Source organism: Canis aureus, chromosome 18, assembly GCF_053574225.1.
Source record: "Canis aureus isolate CA01 chromosome 18, VMU_Caureus_v.1.0, whole genome shotgun sequence".
Taxonomy (NCBI): Eukaryota; Metazoa; Chordata; class Mammalia; order Carnivora; family Canidae; genus Canis; species Canis aureus.
Window position 1 is genome coordinate 9,646,388 of NC_135628.1, and position 18,689 is coordinate 9,665,076.

Consider the following 18,689-nt stretch of genomic DNA (forward strand, 5'->3'; position numbering starts at 1 on the left):
CTTTTCCAGAATGGCACATACTCGGCATCATACACTATACCAAAGCCTTTCCAGGTGACCTCAGTTTTTTAAGCACATTTGATGAATCTTAGTGACAAAGTCCAGTCAGACTTAGCAACACCCTTTGTATGCTAATTAACTTTCATTATTATTATTATTTTTTAAAATCATACCTACCTGTCTTTGTTATTTATCCATGTATATTCCATTCCAGAAGGTCAGCTAATAATGGCCAGGAACTCCATCTATTTAAATTTGGGGTCATCCAAATTGATTATTAATTATTAGTACTGTTAATCTAAAAAATAAAACAGCCACTTACTTTATCAGCAAAATGGGTTTATTTAGGAATAGTAGAGAATGATTTGGAACATGCAAACTGTGGCAAAAACTACAGGCAAATGCAACAAAGGAGAGGAGAAGAAGGAGGAAGTCAGGAGGTGTTGCTTTCAATGTAAAACCAATGGAAAAAAGCAAGAGTGCAGAATGATGATGGTTTCTCACCGTCTGGGCTCCTCTTTTCGTGCGGGAGACGCAGTGTACATCTTTCCCTGGGAAGGACTGTCATTGATGATTCTTTCCTGTGGAGCATTGCTTTGTTGGGGCCTGTAGAACAGGCCTCATCCAACTCCACTTTAGTGAGGTTTCCCTTTATTAATTTTTACAAGGCCAGTGCATTCCAGTCCCATTTACAGATGGGTCACAACTGCTATTTGATGAGGGTGGTCCTCACAGCCAAGTACTGGTGGAATTAAATCCTTGAGCCTTGGCAGAGAAGAGCTTGCCCTACCGCAATTATTTCAGTGATGAATGAGAAAAACTACAAAACTGGCACATACCCTCTTTGCAGGAAAGCAATTTTATTCTCAGGAGACGCTAGGGGTTCTAGTTACTAGGTCGTTGGAGTCTCTGAGTAGGTTCTTAAACCTTTAGGATTAATTTTGAGCCAAAGAACCAGAGCATCTGGTACTAATAGTTTGTATTAAATGATTTGAAAATGCACAGGGTAGTTTGTCAGTATTCATAAGATAAAGACAGAAGGAATAAGGGATATATATAATTGGGGGAGGGATAAACGAGAGAATAAGTATTTTAGGTCTGTTTGGTAGGTTTAGGTTTCACTTTGTCGTTTGTCATAACCCTGTCGAGTTTCAAGACAAAAGCTAAGGCGTGAAACTCCAGCTTTTCCAAAGAAAAACCACCTGTTTTGGACGATTCCTTTTGGCTTGCGTAGAGAATGCAAAACTGAAATAGTTTTCCTGTGTACTCTTGAGTAGAAAAACCACCGTAACGGAGGAGCCCGAGGGGGAGCACCGGGAGGGCTCTTTGCCCGCGGACTGTGCGCTCCAAGCCACCGCTGGGGTCTCCGCTTCGTGACCTCTAGGAAGGCGAGGAGCCGGGGACGCGGTTCCACGGAGTTCCAGGTCTCGGTTGCCCTCCCTGCGGCTCAGCGCGGTGCAGACCGGAGAGAAAGGGCGCGAGCATCTGGCTGGCTGAACCGGTGACCTTTTTGGATCCGCTCGACATCCACGCCGGGTTTTGGGCTTATCCCAGGCGGAGCGGGAGGGGGCGGGGCCCGGGTTCCGCCGGGGGCGGAGCTTCGCGCGGCTCCCGCGCGCCGCGGAAGGGGGCGGGGCTTGCCGCGGGCGGAGGGCGGGGCCAGCGTGGGGCCCTCCCCCCCCACCCGGGCCGAGCTGCGCAGCGGGTGCGGAGGGCGGGAGCCCCGCGGCGGGTCAGGGGGGGCCTGAGAGGCCGGCGGGGGGGCCCTCACCGCCACCCCGGGCTGGGGCCGGTTCCCGGGGCGTCGGCGCCCGGCGGGGCGGGAATGCCGGGAGGCTGAGGGCCGCCCGGCCGCGGTCTGGCGGTGTCGCGAGCATGTGTGCGCGCGCGTGTTTGTCCGAGGCCCGCGCGGCCGCCCCCGCCTCCCCCTCCCCCCGCGGCTGCAGAGCGGCCCCTTACGGCGGCGACACCGCGCGGGGCGGCGGGGGAGGGGCAGGGGCGAGCTCGTGCCCCGCCCGGCGGGCGCCCCCGGGTCGCGCCCCAGCTCGTCGGCCGCTGAGGGGGCAGCTCCGGCTCCAAGCCCTGGCCGGGAGGGAGCGCTGTGGGGACGTGCACCGCGGGGCGTGTGGCGGGAGTTCCGAGGCGGGCCCGTCAGGATTTTAAAGCACCTGTCTCTGTCATTTTTACTTTTAGGGTTTTGGCCAAATTGGGCACAAAATAACCACTTACCCCTTCTCGCCGAGGAAGAGCGGGAGAAAGGGTAAGTAAGGGATGGAAGTAAGGCAGGGGTGGAAGGAGCAGGTCTCGAGCCAGGGCTGCCCCGGGGGGTGGGGGGCCGGACGCCGCGGTTCCCTCAGGCCCCGGGGCCCCCTGGGCGGGCCTAGGCCGCAGCCCCAGGAGCCGGTAGAACTGGCCGGGACTTGGGCAGCTCGGCCTACACCCCTCGTGGCCACTTGACCTGACAGAGAACTGGCCTTCCCTTGCCTCGGCTCTCCCCGGACTTGGATTCACCGCTGAGGCTGTGCTGCTGGGGAGGCACGGTCCTGCCTCTGTACTGGCGGGAGCCCCGCCCGCAGATCTTCACATCTCATTTAGTCATTTGTTTATTTTTAAAAAGATTTTATTTATTTATTTATTCATGAGAGACACAGAGAGATAGAGAGAGAGAGAGAGAGAGAGAGAAAGGCAGGCTCCATGCAGGGACCCAATGTGGGACTCGATCCCTGGACCCCCGGGGTCACGCCCTGGGCCGAAGGGAGGGGCTAAACCGTCGAGCCACCCGGGCGTCCCTCAGATCTTTACATTTTATTTTTATTAAAGATTTTATTCATTTATTCATGAGAGACACTGAAAAAAAAAGGCAGAGACACAAGCAGAGGCAGGCTCCTCGCGGGGAGCCCGATGCGGGACTCGATCCAGGGTCTCCAGGGTCACGCCCTGGGCTGAAGGTGACGCTAAACCGCCGAGCCACCCGGGCTGCCCAGATCTTTACATTTTATTTTATTTTATTTTTTTTAGATTTTTATTTATTTATGATAGAGAGAGAGAGAAAGAGGCAGAGACACAGGCAGAGGGAGAAGCAGGCTCCATGCACCGGGAGCCGCCCAGTGTGGGACTCGATCCCGGGTCGCGCCCTGGGCCAAAGGCAGGCGCCAAACCGCTGCGCCACCCAGGGATCCCCCAGATCTTTACCTTTTATTTTTATTATTATTATTTTTTTAAATTTTTATTTATTTATGATAGTCACAGAGAGAGAGAGAGAGAGGCAGAGACATAGGCAGAGGGAGAAGCAGGCTCCATGCACCGGGAGCCCGACGTGGGATTCGATCCCGGGTCTCCAGGATCGCGCCCTGGGCCAAAGGCAGGCGCTAAACCGCTGCGCCACCCAGGGATCCCAGATCTTTACCTTTTAAAAAGACACTCCTGTCAAAATTCTTTAGAACACCAAAGGGGAAGGTTAATAGCAATATGGTAACTGTTGAAATTCTTTTGGGTTCTTCTCACAGGCTCATAGAGGAAGGGTTTTTTTTTTTCTTTGTTTTTGTTTTTGGTGTAGGAGGGTGACCTTACCAAGCCGGGCCTTTTGCTCGTGACTTTCACATCCATACCCTCTCACAGATACTCTGTTCACTTCTGGAAAGTAGCCACACAGCGCACAGAAGCCCTTGAAGGTTTGCTCTGATTTTCAGTGTGATCGCTTGCATCGTTTTTTTTTTTTTTTTTTTTTAAAGATTTTATTTATTTATTCATGAGAGACAGAGAGAGAGAGGAAGAGACACAGGCAGAGGGAGAAGCAGGCTCCATGCAGGGACTCAATGTGGGACTCGATCCTAGGACTCCGGGGTCACGCCCTGGACTGAAGGCGGTGCTAAGCCGCTGAGCCACCCAAGGATCCCTCATTGGTTCTTTTGCGCCAATTTTCCATCACTTCTCCAATATACTATCCTTTCTATCTTCTTACTGGCGAAATGAAACACAGCTCCTCTGAGAAGCTTGGGAATACCTTATGCATCCTATGTGCTCCGTATAAACAAACATTTTAAATTTGTTAAAATTCAGGTTAGCCACAAGCAATGTAGCAAACCATTCTTGGATACTTAAGAAAGCTAGAATTGCTCTCTGTAGCCATTGGATGTTGGCTGCGTGTGCCCTGAACCTGTCTTCTTACTTGTCTGTACTCAAGTGATAGACAACCATATAATTTATGAAAAACCAGAAAATAGTTGTTTATTGATGATAGGTGCATTCATTGATTCAGTAGATATTTATTAACTTTTGCTACCAAAGTGTGGGGCACAGATATATAGGTAAGATGGTAAAAATGATAACACTGGCTTTGGAGAAGGCCATTTGGAGCAGGCCTTTCACCAGTTTTCTGTGGATTATTGGAATGCTTAAGTGTTAATGTATAAGACCTTTCCTATTGATCTTAGTCATGTGCAGGTCTGTACAGTGTTATGGGAGGATAGTACTATTTTTCCACCTTCTAGGACTTTCAGAGATAAACTTTCAAGGATTAATGACCATGGTGATTTGTGTCCTGTTTTAGAATAGTGTTACTGGACAGAAAATTAGTTCTGAACTCAGGTTTGGCTGCTGGCAGCTTGAAAATCAATACTTGAGAGACAAGTGGGAAGGGAAAGTTTGTTTTATTCGGGAAGCCAGCAGACTGAGAGGATGGTGGACTGATGTCCCAAAGACCATCTTCCCTGTCCAGGCAAAGCTGGAGAGTTTTAAAGGGGAGGTGCTTAAGACAGGAGAAGCTGGGGCCCAATTTGTGATATGTCGACATGACCCTGAACTGATTTGCTGGTATCAGTGGCAGCTGTTTTCAAATGTGATTAGGTGTTATCTTCTGGGCAAGTTTGGTCTTTCACTCCCCAAGGCCAGTGGTTTGCAAATCTCAAGGAAATTTAGGTTAGTTTGGCTACAGACCAAGGGACTTAGGTAGGCAAGCAAGGAGTGCATAAGCTTGAGGCAAGTTAACCCTTAAGACAGATTGGAGTACCATTATAATGTGTTATAGTCATTTTCTAGTGTAATAAATGTACCAGTATAAAAATGAGATGAGGCTAATATGTTGAATCGTCCAATAAAGATGACATAAGATGAGAAAACATGGAGAGTAGTAAGGATGATGCACTTAAGAAAGATACTAGATTGTTCACTTGTATGAGTTTCTGTACATTTAACCTCATTTTTTATTGAAGATAACTTTTTCTGGTTGCAAAGGATATCTAAGGTTAAGAAAGTTACTTAAATATGAGTCTTGCAGGGATATAAAAGTAGAAAGTCTCTTATGAACTTAGATGAGCTCTCTCAACTATTTGTGTTTATTTCTTCAACTTTTTGTTTCATGATTATATGTTACTATATGGCAAAATTGTAAATTTCTTACTTTTACCTCCATATTCTTGGCTATGTCCCCATAGGGAGCTCAACCCTCAGTCCTCACATAGAAGTAGCATGTCTTTTAGAGTCTTTTAAACTTGGGCTTGAGTTCTGGCTCTTATCTCATTAGCCCTACAACTTTGTACCAGTTAGAACTTTGCTCCCTAACTTCTCAGCTGTCAAAACAGAACTTTGAGCATATTAAAAAGTGTGCAAAAACCAGCGTCTGGCATATAGATACTGTTAATTTCCCCTCCCTTTTTATCTGGTCACCTATCACATTCTTAATGATCTTCTTCGCAATTGAAACAAGACATCTAGTACTTAACTTTCCTGAAGGTAGGTGTTTGCATTTTCACAGTGATCGCCCTGTTTTATCTGATCCTGGAATTTCTGGGACAAGGACTGACACCTGATGTGGTTTGAATCCCACCCCCCCACCCCCTTTAAAATCATTTCCGTAGCCATGCCTAAGAGTGTCAGCTTGAAAAATGAAGGGAAAGAGTTTCTATAAATATGTTTAAAAAGCTCTGACACTGTTCCTAATGTGGGGAAGACATACTACCACATTTAGCTGAGTGCTTAAATTTAGGATTTCTATTTCAGAAATGTCTTTGGTTTATAAGAATTACAATAAAAATGCTGATGCTTCATGTCCAAACTGTCATGATTTTGCCAAGTTGTGGGTTTAATATACAGCTAAGCTGCGTATTTAGTGTATCTAATACAGCTCTGGAAGCCAAGAAAGACAAGTCCACAGACATCAGATTTTACACCAGACATCTGGTTTCACTTTGCTAAGGAGTACATTTTGTCAGTAGATTATAGGCATATCAGCTGTACTGCTGTAGTTTGTGGCAGTCTATCATAAGCTCTGGTCTACAGGGTTTAGTGTGATGTTTTATTCAAATGACAGCACACTGTAAACGAGCACCTGGTCAGAGAAGCACAGTTCCCACAGGTGTCTTCTAGTGTCATTGTTCTTACAGGTTAACAAGGTAAAATAGTTTCTGTCCTTGGTGATTTTTTTATGGACGGAAAATATTTTTAAAGAAAAGCCTCACTTAAGAGCCCATTTTATTCTGAAAAGTCATTTTCAAGTCCATTTTTTGTTTGTGATGTTGAACAGTGTACATATAGGAATAAAATAACAAATAACATTTGGATTTCCAGATCAGGATGCCAAAGCTATTTTTTTTACTTGTTTATTTATTCTTTGTTTTTAAAAAAACTACTCTGAGATCAAGACCTCAGCTGAGATCAAGAGTTGGATGCTTAACCAACTGAGCTACTTTAACTCATTGTATGCCCATTATGTATTCGTGGTACTATAGACTTTAGCCAGTATTTATAATAGTATTTTAGAGAATAATATATTCTGAGTTCCAACCTAGAACAGCTAGACCACAGCTCTCTTCATTTTTTTCCCCCCAGCACAACTCTCTTTATTTTGAGGTAGTCAGGAGTATGGAAATACTCTAGAGGCTATTATCTCTGAGTTTTCAAGTAGGCTCTGTGATTTCTTAGCTGTGATCTTGGATTCTTCATCTGTAAAATGGGATAATTACTCAGGATTACTCTGAGATTTAATGTTTGTAAAGTAGTGGCACGATATCTGGTACAAAGCTAGCCCTCAATAAATAGTAGTTTCATTTCTTTCCTCTAGGTCCTTGCCACAAGAACAACGATTGTCAACCCCCTAACCCCTGCCTTACGTCTCAGACTAATCCACTGGAAGGACTTGTGGCTCTAGTAGAGGGAAATTACTCCTGAAATCTGGGATTTAATAATGGGGGCTGGGAAAAGGCTATGGAGAATAATGACAAAGGGGAGGAGTGGTGAACTGACAGAGGAAGATGCCAATCATAGTCTATGGACTTAGGCTGAAGAATTACATGACTTGAAAGAACCACCTTTATCTCTGGCCTTTCAGTTGATCTTTTGTCAGCTGCTCCATTAGAGACTCTTAACTTCTTATTGCTTGCTTAGTCTATTGATAAGTTTTTTTTTTTTTGTTACCTTGATAACACCTGAATAATAATTTCTTTCTTTTCTTTCTTTCTTTCTTTTTTTTTTTTTTAATAGGTGGGACTTAATAATAGATTCTGTACTTCCTTTAGATCTGGACTTTTTCTCTACTTGCAGTCCAGTTGATCTTCTTGTCCTTTCACTGGCTTACAGTTCATTAATTTTTTTTTCTTTTAAACTCTATGCTATGTACATTGAACTTATGCTGATAATATAAAAATAAAGTCACTGTCTTTGATCAGGGATCTTCTAGTAGAATTGTGGACATCTTGACCAACAGTTCAAATATTGTGTGCTATTTGCCGTAATGAAGATAGAAGTACAAACGAAGGCTAGCAGGAGCTCTTGATCCCTGATGGAAATGCCAGGGGAGGATTTTAGCAGTGGTTATGTTTGAGCTGAATCTTGAAAGTTGAGTAGAAGTGGGCCAGTTGACAAGCAGCAGAGAGCATTTCCACTCAGGGCTAATGGCATGAGTAGTTGTATGGCATTATGAGGGCATAGTGTGTTCAGGGAGCTATATGTAGGTCAGTTATATTAGAGTGTGAAGGGCAAAGTCAGGAATGAAAGGAGATGAAACTGGATAGCTAAGTCAGGGCACACTTCTATGCCACGTGCAGCATTGTGAGCGACTTGAAAGGTCACTGAAATCAGTGTGCTGGGTTGATTGGTGGTGGAGTGAGGTGGTGTCAGATGGGGAGGCAAGATTGGCGATCTAAGCCGACAGTGCATTAATATGGATAATGGAAACCTAAGAGCAGAAACAAGGCTGGAAGTAGTGGGGATACTCAGAAATGAGAATGTTTAGGAAAAATATTTAGAAGGAGGGAAGATTGGCTGGTTTTGGTGACTGAATGTAACAGGAATGGGAGAGTGAGGATGCTGGAATAGATAGCTGCCAGGTTTCCGGGTAGTGAGAGGGAGGAGCAATGAGGAAGCAGGTCTGAGGAGCAGCTGATGAGTTTAGGTTGGGACATGTGATTAAATTACTTGAAGGGCATATCCTTGGTGAGTTGGGGCTGTCTCGGAGGCAGTTGGATATAGGATCTTGGAGCATCACAAGAGATGTGGAAGCTGGAAATGCAGATTTCTGGGAGCTTACTATATGGAGAGTAATTGAAGGTGTGGGTAAGGACAAAAGTACTTAGAGGAGCTACATAGAGAAAAGGGCTCAAAGTAAGTCCTGGAGAATATTGAAATTTTAGGGATAAACCAAGACAGAGACAGCTATAAGGACGCTGAAGGGGAGTGGCGAGAGAGGCTGGGAGGAAGGAGAAAGCACAACTTTTCAGGCCAACTTGCAGAGTTTAAAGAAGTAGAACCCAGTTAAAAATGGAATGCTACGAATCATCAAGTATGATGAGGATTGTAAAGTGCCTGTTAGAAGTCGGTGGTTCCTTTGGACTTGTGGGAGTGGAGACTACAGTGTGTGGCTAGATGAGTGAACAGGAGGGGAGGAGTGAGGAGAGAGTAGGTATGGCTAGGCTCCTCCTTAGAGATTTTGTCTTCATTTATCTTCACTCCAGAATTTTCAAAGCTCGCCAAGGGATTCTAATATGTGTCTCAGGAGGAGAACCACTGTGGCAGGGTCTTTTTTTTGAGGGGAGAGGTAGCATGTATGTATGCTGAGAGGAAGGAACCCCACAGACAGGGAGATGTTGAAAAGGTGGTTGCCTGTAATTACTGTTCTTTGAATAAAAATCAGATTGTCACTGTCTTTGCCTAATCTTTCCTTTAAAACAAACAAAATGCATACCTGACCCTACCCTTCAATATCCTATTTACCCTTTTTTCCTAGTCCAGAATTCCACTGCTAACTTGCTCTCCCCACATCTCGCCTTTTTGCATAATTCCTAATCTCTAATCCACTTGTGGGAGGAAAAAGTCCCCTTTCTTTTATTAAAAACTGAAAAATTTCTTTCTTTTTTTTTTTAAAGATTATTTGCTTATTTATTTATGAGAGACACACACAGAGAGAGAGATAGGCAGAAACACAGGCAGAGGGAGAAGCAGCCTCCCTGCAAGGAGCCTTATGTGGGACTCCATCCCAGATCCCAGGATCATGCCCTGGGCCAAAGGCAGATACCCAACCCCTGAGCCACCCAGGCATCCCAAAAAACTGAAAAATTTCAAAGGACTATGTACTAGGAAGCCCAGGGGGAATTAACCATGCCAAACATAAAACATGATTTGATTTAGCAGACTTATTAATATCTGCTATCATCAAGGCTTTAAGATGTATAAGATGGAAAGATACATAAGATGGGAAGGATGAATGAGAGAGATCCTGCCCTTACCTCAGGTCAGGGGGAGAAATGGCTGTGTAAGTAAATGACATAGGCAATATGTTACAGAGGTTCAAAGTAAGATGGATGCAAAAAATGGCCTGCTTTGTTTTGTGTGATCTGAAGACTTCACATAGGAGGTAACACTTGAACTAGAACTTGCAGTGGAGTTAAGGTATGGGATGATGAGGTTCAAGAGTGGGATCGAGGGAATAAAGTACTCCTTGGTGACCCCATAATACTGGCAGAGTGGGTTTGAGTTTTTCATCCCTTCTTCCTCTTTGTTCTTTTTGTTTTATTGAAGAGATTTGTGTCTTTCAGGGAGTTTTGGGAAATAAAGTTTCCCAGAGTAAGTTGGGAAGTTTCCCAATGTAAGTTTCAGTTTACATATAGAGATATCTGCATTTCTCCTTTTGCAGTCTAAGCTTTCTGTGAATTTACCACTACTGGTTATTATATGCTAGACAGCTAAAACAGACCAGAGCAATTAAATCAGAGTCTCTGGGGAAGATGTTCAGGTACTGATATTTTTCAGAATACCCCCAGTTGTTCTAATGGCAGCCTGAGTAGAGAACCATTGGGCTAAAATATGGTGCAGAAGAAAAGTCTGGGACTTGGAGCTAAAAAGTTATAATACTTTTATATTTAAGAATTTATATACTCTTTTTAATAGCATGTATCCTCAGTTAAGTTACTTAGACTTCTCTTAGCCCCATCATCCTTTGGAAAATGGGAATGGTAGTAAACCTGTCTTACTTGTAGGATTGTGTGGGTCAAAAGAGGTGATTATGTGAAGGGATATTACAGGTAGATGTGGTTGTGACAATGAAATATTCTGTTGGCTTTCTCCAGGAGTAGACAGGCTAAGAGCTAGCCACCTGGTCCTGCAAGGTAGTAATCATTTTATGGATTGGGATTTAAGACTTCACCATCAAGAACATTTTGATGCTATATTATACTACATTTGTATAATGCTAAAATGTTGAAGACCTAAAGCAAAAATGCACATCCTTAAGCAATCAGCTGTTGAGCATTTCTTGTCTGACATATTAAGTTCTGTTTAAAATTATACCGATGTTTATTGCGATTAAGATTGTAAATTATATAAATATTTTCAATGTCTGTAATGTGATTTTTGAGTATTAAGTGCTCTAAATATGTTTTTATTTTAATTTTAAAATTTTTAAAATTTTTATTTTTTAAAGACTTATTTATTTATTCATGAGAGACACAGAGAGAGAGGGAGAGGCAGAGGCATAGGCAGAGGGAGAAGCAGGCTCCTCATAGGGAGCCCGATGCGGGACTCGATTCCAGATCCTGGGATTACGCCCTGAACTGAAGGCAGATGCTCAACCGCTGTACCACCCAGGCATCCCAGGTTTTTATTTTTAAAATCTGTGCATTAAAAAAGCCCAAAAAACCAACAACCAGAAATCTTCCAGAACAGAGTAAAAACACAAAGTACCAAGGAACACATGAATTCAATTTTATTGCAGGTCTCCTCATGTCTGTCAAGTATATAGGGACATGTGCTATGTCTTTTTTTTGGGGGGGGGAGGGGGTACCTGATATATTGGTGGTGGTGGTATAATCACAGGAATGATCATGCTTATGGTGCTATAACTTATTTTTACCTGAGAAGTAATGTTGTTTAATGGCAAGAATGAACCTAAAGCCGAGAGATTAGATTCCAGACCTGGTTTCCCTACCCACTCCTAAATGGTAGTAGGTAAGTTAGTTTCTCTGAGCGTCAAATGTAAAATTGGGATGCATTAGTTCTCTGTTGCTTTGTAACATAATAAAAAATTCAGTGGCTGAAAACAACAATAATTATTTATTATATCATGTTTGCTGTGGGGTCAGCACTTTGGGTGGTTCTGGCTCAGGATCTCATGTGGTTGCTGTCAGATGCCAGCAGGAGGTACATATATTGGAGGACATGCCTGAGGCTAAAAGGTTCACTTCCAGAGTGCCCACTCACATTGGCTGGCAAGCTGGTGGTCACAGGTTCCTCTCTACAAGGGGCTTTCCATGGGGCTGTCCTCATCATGGGACCTGGCTTCCCTAGAGTGACATACAGGAGACCAAGGTGGAAACAGTAGTGCCAGGATGCCTGGGTGGCTCAGTGGTTGAACGTCTGCTTTCAGCTGAGGTCGTGATTCGGGGGTCCTGGAATGGAGTCCCACATTGGCTTCCCTGCAGGGAGCCTGCTTCTCCCTCTGCCTCTCTCTCTGTGTCTCTCATGAATAAAAAAATTAAGAAAAAATATCTCTTTAGAAACTGTAGTGTCTTTTATGACCTATCCTTGGACATTGTACACCATTTTTGATGTCTTACTGGTCTCATGGGCCCACCCTGATTCAGAGTGAAGACTACACAGGATATGAGGCATGGATCATTTGATCGTCTTGGGGGCTTGGCTGCTTGATAGGATAACAACCTCTACCTGGCATAGCATAGCTTTGAGTTTCAATGACGAATTTATGGAAAATCATTTGTGAAACATTAAAGTAGCAGATAGATTTTTCAATTTTTTCATATCTTCTAGTATAGAAGTAGTACATCTTGTGGGAGAAAATTATAAACAAGAACAGTAACCAGAGCAAGAACCTGTTGGTCAACTGAGTGACCACAAGTTTTATGCTAAGCAGTCTGTCTCTTTGATGCAATCTCTGAATCTCTGTTTTTGTATCTCTCTTTTGGCATTTTCTCTACTTTGCCTGGATTATAGTCATTTGCAGATGTGTCGTACCCTGTATTGGGCTGGAAACTTTTAAAGTAGGGGCTGCATCTTACTCTTCATTGTCTTATGGCACCTTTAACTTAGTGCCTGTTACTTCATTGGTGTTTAATTGCTATTAGCTGAACTGAATTGGATCACTAGCACGGCTGCAGTGTTTATGCCTCCCCTGAAATTTCAGATGCAGAGTCATTATTTGCTCAGGTGGAATTGATAGTGGTGGTGGCTCCTGCCAGAACCATCTTTAAGCCTGTCTAATGGGTCCCTGGTTTACCACTATTGCCTTTAACCTCTCCTTAATGACTTAATACTTGGATCTGTCAGGTGCTTAGCCTATTCTCATTAAGGGCCAAAGCAAGTAAGGACGTACACCCCACAGTCATTCCTGTATGACTGTTTCAAAATCGCATTGTACTCCTGCTTGGCTTGGTAACTCATAGCAGGTTTTTGACTTCTCAGATTAAGAATATCTAGAAGATAAAAGTGTACATCTTTCTTCCATGTAATAAATCATAAAAATTTAATCTTTGCAGTTTTATCCAAAAGTTTATCTTGAGAGCTAGGTCTTTGTAATGGCACTTTGACACACACTCTTTTATATATCTTTCTTTTGAAAAATGTTTGTAGCATTTATGGTCAGCTTTTGAAAAATCATCTTGCTTGTAGCTGGAGGATACATAGTAAACACATCAAGTTGTAGTGTTCTACTTTTAGAATAGCGTATAGCAAAAACTTTTTTTAAAGAAGGGAAATGTTTGTAATATCTTTTACATTTTAGAGTAATTTCATTTCATATGATTTTCACATTATGTAGACCAGTAAATTCAGAGCAACTCAGTATTCTTTTCTCCTTTTTTGCTCTCTCATGTGGATTTTCCTCTTTAGGAATTCTTTACTTCCTTCTCCATTACCTTCCTTCTCCATCTGTTGTCTGTACCATACTTTCTCCTTGTCTTGGGACTTAGTCTACCAATGTCATGTTTGAGGATGAGCGGGCTATGAGGAGCAGAGCAGGCAATGTGAGGGGTCCTGGGTATATTAAGAAGAGTTCAACTGAAGGTTAGGGTTCATGGTTAAAGATGTTTTTGCTGAGTAGATAGTGGACTTACAGCAACAGGTGGCAGGAAAAGATTAGAGTTGCCACAGATAAGTTGTCTTAATTTTTTAAAATAGATTTTTTTTTTTAGTGCAGTTTCAGGTTTACAGCAAAGTTTGAGTGGAAGGTACAGATATTTCCCATATACTCCCACCCGTACACATGCATAGCTTCTCCATTATCAACATTTCTTAGCAGAATGATGTATTTATTACAACTGGTGAACCAACACTGACACAGTATTTTCGCCTAAAGTCAGTATTTAGAGTTCACTCTTTGTGTTGTACATTCTAGTGTACATTTGAACAAACATATAACATGTATCTCCCATTAAAATATACAGTAGTTTCACTGCCCCAGAGTCTACTGCTCTGCCCTCATTAACCTCACCCTGCTAACCCTGATAACCATAGATCTTTTTACAGTCTCCCTAGTTTTGCCTTTTCCCAGAAAGTCATCTAGTTGGAATCATAGAGTCTTACTTCCTTAAATTTTAGTTTGCCTGGTATAGCAGAGTATTTATAAAGCATTTTGGTATTTTTCCAAGAGTGTATTTGTTTAATAAGAGTTTTATTAGTGTCAGATTCAAATATTAAGTAATTATTATTTAGTTTCATTTAATAATATTTAGTATCGTTATATAAAGATAGTTGGAGGCACTTCATAAACTAATTAGCTTTTTTATGAGTCGATTTCTCATGTGTAAGAGAAGTACTGTAGTCTGAACACTTGAGTTATGACAGTAATAACTAAGTTTGAGATTAATAGTTTGAGATGTGTGGCATATATGAATGCATGATGTTAATATTCTAAACATTTCATTAAAACCTTTGTTTTAAACTAAAACAATAGACATTAAATTTCTAGACTTTATTTTTATATATTTATTTATTTATTTATTTATTTATTTATTTATTTATTTATTGTCAATATAGTCCCCATTTTTACTGGGCATTAAGCTCTCTTGTTGGGGAAATTTAGAAAGATTTTTTTTTTCCCCAAGGAAAACTTTGTTCTCTCTACAACGCATTGAGAAAAAAGGAGTGTCCTTGTCTTCTACAGCTTTAGACTTTATTTATTTTTTAAAAAGATTTTATTTATTTACTCATGAGAGACAGAGGCAGAGACATAGAGAGAGAGAAATAGGCTCCATGCAGGGAGCCTGACGTGGGACTCAGATCCCGGGACTCGGGATCATGCCCTGAGCTGAAGGCAGGTGGTTAACTGCTGAGCCACCCAGGCATCCCAAATTTCTAGACTTTAAAATGGTGATATATAGTGGAAAAAAAAAAAAGTGGCTTTATTTGAGTACTAGCTCTATCAGCAATGTGAATTAGAACTTGTCGTCTCTGAACTTTTTTTTTTTTTAAATGGAGATAAAAGGTACTTTATAGGTTATTTTTGAGCCCTATGTGAGCCATTTGTTAAAATCCTATGTAAAGGGTTTTTTTTGGGGGAGGGCATAGGAAGAGGAAGAGAGAAGAGTATCTTAAGCAGGTTCCAGGTCCAGCATAGAGCCTGATTTCAGGCTTGATCTTACAACCCTGAGATCATGACCTGAGCTGAAATCAAGAGTTAGATGCTTAACCAATTGAACCACCCAGGCAACACAAAATCCTATGTGAATTTTAACTCATTATAAAGAAATGTAAGGGATTATTCAGTTAGTAAGTCATACTTGGTTATTACATTTAATTTTAAATTTTTCTTTTTTTTGGTTTTGCAGACAAGTAATAAAGGGAAATAATAATTTGGCGTTAAGAAGGCAGTACTGCTGAAAAGTTGATTATTTAGCTGTGTCTGAGAAAAAAATGCATTTTTTTCTCTGAATGTCTTGTTGATTAAGCCTGCTTGTATTTTATTATGAAAGATATTCACTTTGGGATATTCAGCTTGTGTGCTTGGCTCCTAATCGTATTTATTACCTAGTTGTTAGCTTGAGATATTAGTCTTCCTTCCAGAAGCACAAATTATATTGTTACCTTTTCTATAGAGTCAGCGACACAGTATTTGCTGTTTGTGGTAAGAAAAGGCTCGATTCTAAAGTTCTTGTGACCAGTCTCTGTGTGATTAAAGCCACTAGGGCAAGGCAGAGTTAGGTAGAAAGATTTTGGAGGAAGAGACTACAAATAGTCTTATGAAATTGAAATCTTTTCTTTTTTAAAAAAAATTTTATTTATTTATTCACGAGAGACACAGAGAGAGGGAGAGGCAGAGACACAGGTAGAGGGAGAACCAGGCTCCGTGCAGAAGCCCGACGTGGGACTCCATCCCAGGTCTCCAGGATCATGCCCTGGGCTGAAGGCGGCGCTAAACCACTGAGCCATCAAGGCTGCCCAGGAAATTGAAATCTTGGGGCAAGTGATAATATTAAATGCAATTCTTGTTTCAAAGTGTCCTTCTAGTTTAAAATACTTAGAAGAATGGTCAGTGACATACTAATGCATTATAGTTATAGAAAACTCTACACTTCTGAGTTTGAGAATGCTTGATGTTGTTCAGTTGAAAATAAAACTCTAATAGTCATGTCCTTTTTCATTAACATCTTTTTTATATTGCAATCTCACTTTTTGTATTTCTGCTAATTTAAAGTTCTTTTTTTATCTTCAAAATATATCATATGGTCAAAGACATAACAAAGTGCTCTTTCCACCACATCTGTAGTCAGTATGCACACATTTATTGATTAAGTTCACTGTCTTTTATGGACATGAATCGTCGTGCTCCAAAACAATAATAAGAGTAACATCAAAGATCACTCACAGATCACCATAACAATGATGATAATAATGAAAAAGTTTGAAATATTGTGACAATTACCAAGATGTGATAGAGATGTGTAGTGAGCAAATGATGTTGAAAAAATGGCACTCATACACTTGCTTGATGCAAGGTTGCCACAAACCTTCAATCTGTAAAAAAAAAAGAAACAAAAAAACAAAAAACAAAACAAAACAAAAAAGCAATTATCTGCAAAGAATAGCACAATAAAATGAGATATGCCTGTATAGCTTAATGTTCTAGAGACCACTGTCCATTCTAGGTTGACTTTCCCTACTCTGATATCCCATAGCACAGAATTCATTTACTTTTCTATAATATAGTAGACTTACTAAATAGTTGTTAAATCCATGCAGTCTTTTGTGTTTGTGGGGAGAGCAGAGAGATCATCTTGAACTAACCTTTGAAGGAACAAAGAACATTCCAAATAACAGATATGGTTTGAACAAAGCATAGAGGAAATACCTTCTTCCTAAATTTAGAAACAATAAGAAACTATTTTACTATAGTAAAAGGCCATTGGACATGTAGATTGAGGTTGGATTGTGAATGACCCAAATATTAGGCTTAGTAGTTGATCAGACTGACAAATAAGAAATAAATAAAAAATTTTGAAAACACAATGTGTTATTGAGGATATAAGGAAATAGAATCATCATTGACAATGGGAGTATGGAGTTTTGCAGTTTTCATTGAGACTGATTTGAAAATAGTTATCAAATGATATGTATTAATATACACATATAATTTGATTTCTTATTAGAATTTATTCTATAGATCTTGTACTTGGATGAGATAATATATATTTAGAGATATTCTTTGTAATAATTGAAAACAACTTAAGTGCCCATTCTTGGGGGATTGGATAAATAAATTATATTACATATAGTAGAATATGTAGTAGTTGTTAAAAAGAATAAGGCAGTTTAAATATGCTGAAATGGAATAATTATTAAGTCAAAAAGGTAAGGTGCAGAACAGTAGGTGTTAGTAGGTTAATATTTTGGAGGAGACTAAATTAAGATACATGTTTTCTTGTATATGCACAGAATATCTCTGGAGGGAATAATTAGAAAGAGCAAAATGCCTCTGGGAGTTGCAGGCAAACAGGGTTGGAAGGTTGTCTTATTTTCTATTGTATATCCCTTTTTGGATATTTTGAATTTTTTATTATATAAAAATTTTTTTTTAAAAGGAAGAAGCATATTCAACTTAAAATGTATTTCTGTGTTACATGTGATATACTCTGGAAAATTAGAGAATAGAATGAATTAAAAAAATCAGTTGTTCATATATTTGATAAGGGGTTAATATCTAGAGTATATAAAAACTCCTATAACTCAACAACAAAAACCAAATAACCCAATTAAAAAATGAACAAAGGGCTTAAGTAGACATTTCTTCAAAGTAGATATATAAATGGCTGAAAAGAACATGGTAAGGTGCTTAGTATCACTAATCATTAGGAAAATGCAAATGGAAACCACAGTGAGACACTAAGAATTCACACTCATTAAGATAGCTACTATTAAAAAAATGGAAAATAAACAGTATTGGTGAGGATGTGGAGAAATCGTAAGCCTTGTGTGCTTTTAATAAGAATATAAGATGGTTTAGCCGCTATGGAAAATAGTATGGCAGTTCCTTTGAAAATTGAAAATCGTCCTATTATGATCCAGCAATTCCACTTTTACAAATACATACAAAAGGATTGAAAGCAGGAGTGCCTGGTTGGCATAGTTGGTTAAGCAACCCACACTTGATTTTGGCTCAGGTCATCATCTCAGGGTCCTGGGATCGAGCCCTATGCTGGGCTTCGAACTCAGCGCAAAGTCTGCTTGAGAGTCTCTCACTCCCTTTCCCTCTGTTCCTCCTGCTTGTGCGCTCTCTCTCTCTCTCTCTCTCAAATAAATAAATCTTAAAAAAAAAAAAAAACAATTGAAACAGCCTCTAAGACCCACGTTCATAGCAACATTAATCATAATAGCTAAAAGGTAGAAGCAACCCGAGTGTCCATGGATGGATGAATGGATAGACAAAATATTTACTAAGTGAAATAAGTCACAAGAAAACAAATACCGTATGATTCCATTATGTGAGGTACATAGAGTAGTCAAATTCGCAGAAGAGAAAGTGAATGATGGTTGCCAGCAGTGGGGGGTAGGGAGGAATAAGGAGTTGTTTAAATGGGTACATAGCTTCAGTTTGTAAGATGAAAAGTTCTGGAGATTGGTTGCACAACAATGTGAATATACTTATCACTACTGAACTATATACTTAAAAGTGGTTAATATGGTAAATTTTAGATCATGTGTATTTTACCACAATTAAAAAAATATAACATATCCCCAACTCCCCCCAAAATAAG

The 18,689-nt window shown here is 40.7% G+C and overlaps 1 protein-coding gene across 11 annotated transcripts in view; it reads left to right on the plus strand.

Annotated features, from left to right (window-relative positions):
• The first annotated feature begins 1,629 nt into the window (after window positions 1–1,629).
• IMMP2L (inner mitochondrial membrane peptidase subunit 2) overlaps window positions 1,630–18,689 on the plus strand; it is an 845,985-nt gene continuing 828,925 nt past the window's right edge. For 5 of the 11 annotated variants that reach the window (XR_013356508.1, XM_077856155.1, XM_077856160.1 and 2 more), the window contains exons 1-2: window positions 1,631–1,705; window positions 2,194–2,260. The gene's annotated coding sequence lies outside the window, so the exon portion shown is untranslated. The other 6 variants (XM_077856156.1, XM_077856159.1, XM_077856158.1 and 3 more) reach the window with 4 other exon arrangements.